Genomic DNA, 2,771 nt, shown 5'->3' on the forward strand with positions numbered 1-2,771 from the left:
TATATATATATATATCTTCCCACACAGTAATTTACTTCCTATAAAAGCAAAAAGAGATTACTAGTTGATAGATGAAGTCAAGAGATGAATCTGGTCGATCAGGAGAAAGCAGCTTATTAGCAAAGGAAGCCCAGCATGGGACAGATTCCCTTCTGATAGGTAAAGTAGGTGATGGATGAATCTGGTTGATCGGAGAAAGCACCAGGACACAGATAAAACTCCATCAGAGTAGAGTTTACTAGCAAAGGAACACATGGGACAGATTCCCTTCTAGGTAGGGAAAATATCCGCCCTGGGTTGTGAGCTGGGGTCTTTTTAAAAGGGGAGGCTTCTGGGAGGATGCAGAAGGTGGGAAGATTATATATATATAATTTGTTTAAGTTAGGTGGGGGGAAGCAGGAGAGCAGGACTGTTAAAATCTGCCCTCTTTAGCGATCAAAGGGGAAGCTGCTGTGTTGGCCAAACAACGAGAATAGTCTGCTTCTCTTGACTTCAAAGACCAGAGTGCTTATCAACTCAGGTCAGTTTTCTCAGGGGCTTGTGAGGTCCCTGAGGCCCTGTTGGTGAGGGGCAGGGCTATCTGAAACTTAACACCTTCCGGGTAGGGAAAATGTCAGCCCACAGGTCGTGAGCTGGGGCCTTTATGGAGGGGAGAGTGCAGAAGGCACAAGGCAGGAAGATTTTGGGGGGGGGCAGCAACTTGTCAGAACAGCTTCAGTTAAAACCTGCCCCCTTCTGTCCAAAAGCCAGGATCTGGATCAAGAGGTGTCTGTTTTGACCTTTTCTTTTCTTTTCTTTTTTTTTTGTCTTTTTTTTTTTTTTTTTTTTTTTTTTAAGACAGGGTCTCCCTGTAGCCCCAGCTGTCCTGGAACTCACTATGTAGACCAGGCTGGCCTTGAACTCACAGAGATCAGCCTGCCTCTGCCTCCCAAGTGCTGGGATTAAAGGCATGTACCACCACAATGGGTCTTGTTTTTCCCTTTTAAAATCAAAGGGAAAACCCGCTGTGTTAAAGCAACTCCTGTGGTCTCTGGTCAAAAGGTGAAATCTGTTTATCTTGTCTTCTGAGATCATCAAAGGGAAAGCAAGCTGCCTTTGGCCACGAATTGTGAGCTAGGGCTTATATACAGGGGCTTCAGGGTGCTGAAGGTGTGAAGTTTTTTGGGAAAAATTACGTGGGGGGGAAGCGGGAAAACAGGGCTTGTAAACCTGGCTCCGTTCTGTCTGCCAGCCAGGATCTGGGTCAGAAAGTGTTTACTTTTTTGTCCTCCTAAGATAAGGGAAAAGCTGCTGTACTAAAACAGCTCCTAAAATCTCTGGTTAACAGACAGAATCTGCTTACCTTGTCTTCGGAGATCAGAGGAAAGGCAGGCTGCCTCTTAGAAGAATCTGCTTCCCTTGACTTCAAAGGCCAAGGTTCTTATCAGCTCAGTTCCCTTTTTCAGGCTTGAAAAATCCAAAGTCCATGGGACCCTGTTGGAGGAGGGAGGCTGCTGCTGTTTGAAACCCTAATATTCCAGCCTTTTGTGTTATAGGATGGGGATGCTGTTGTCATCTTGCTACTTCCTGCTGGACAGGGTTGACATGGGGGGGCTGGATTAGGGGTCAGTCAGACAGCAGGGGTTCCCTCTTCATGCATCTCAACAGGGTCCTTGATGGTTGACAGGTGCTTATATACAATAGAGCTTTATTTCGCATGGGACACATTCCCTTTGGGAAGGGAAAATGTCTGTTCACGGATTGTGAGCTAGGGCTTATATACGGGGGCTTCAGGGTGCTGAAGGTGTGAAGTTTTTTGGGAAAAATTAGGTGGGGGGAAGCGGGAAAACAGGGCTTGTAAACCTGCCTCCATTCTGTCTGCCAGCCAGGATCTGGGTCAGTAAGTGTTTACTTTTTTGTCCTCCTAAGATAAGGGAAAAGCTGCTGTACTAAAACAGCTCCTAAAATCTCTGGTTAACAGGCAGAATCTGCTTATCTTGTCTTCAGAGATGAGAGGAAACGCAGGCTGCCTCTTAGAAGAATCTGCTTCCCTTGACTTCAAAGGCCAAGGTGCTTATCAGCTAGGTTCCCTTTTCTCAGGAGCTTGAGAAGTCCTGTGAGACCCTGTTGGTGAGGGGGCGGGGCTATCTGAACCTGAACACTCTTCATCCGCCTGCTACCTGACTTCAAGGATGACCCAGGTTGACAGTGCAGACCAGCTGCCCTGCCTCTCTTGACCTTGACCTAGGAAGAGCTGCCTCAGACCTCCAGGAGTTGGGGAGCCAAGGTGTGCTGAGGGCTGACCCCTCGGGGAGGAGCAGATTTCCAAGCACCTGTCAGGACTGGTGGCTCCTATTTCTTTCCCCCATGTTCCTTGGCAACATGTCTTGGGCTTCAAGTGGGCTGCCACACTGAAACATCCTCTTACCACAGCATGTCTGTCCCGAGCTGGAGCTTAGTTCACAGGAGCTCCTTGATCTGTCTTCCCATCACCCCAGGCTCTGTTAGAGGTGGGACACCAATATCTGAGCGCTGAAGCCTCCTGCTGACTGGCTATTTGCACGTGGCACAGAAAGGGACAGGGCTCTGGAAAGCAGAGATTGCAGGGCTGGGGCCAGGGTCCTCTCCAGAGGCCTGGGGAAGCACTTGCTTAGAAATGGTCCCTGTTAGGTTTGCAGTTGTAGCTCATTTGGTAAAGTGCTTGCCTAGCACGCATGAAACCCTGGGTTTGATCCCCAGCACCCCATGAAACTAGGCATGGTGGTGTATGCATGAAAGAGAGATTGAGATTG

General features: G+C 48.4%; 1 protein-coding gene across 1 annotated transcript in view; it reads left to right on the forward strand.

Annotated features, from left to right (window-relative positions):
* The window catches only part of LOC103728081 (alcohol dehydrogenase 1-like), a 38,549-nt gene that overhangs the window by 24,936 nt on the left and 10,842 nt on the right, over window positions 1-2,771 (forward strand).

Source organism: Nannospalax galili, unplaced genomic scaffold (genome assembly GCF_000622305.1).
Source record: "Nannospalax galili isolate Female #2095 unplaced genomic scaffold, S.galili_v1.0 scaffold189, whole genome shotgun sequence".
Lineage (NCBI taxonomy): Eukaryota > Metazoa > Chordata > Mammalia > Rodentia > Spalacidae > Nannospalax > Nannospalax galili.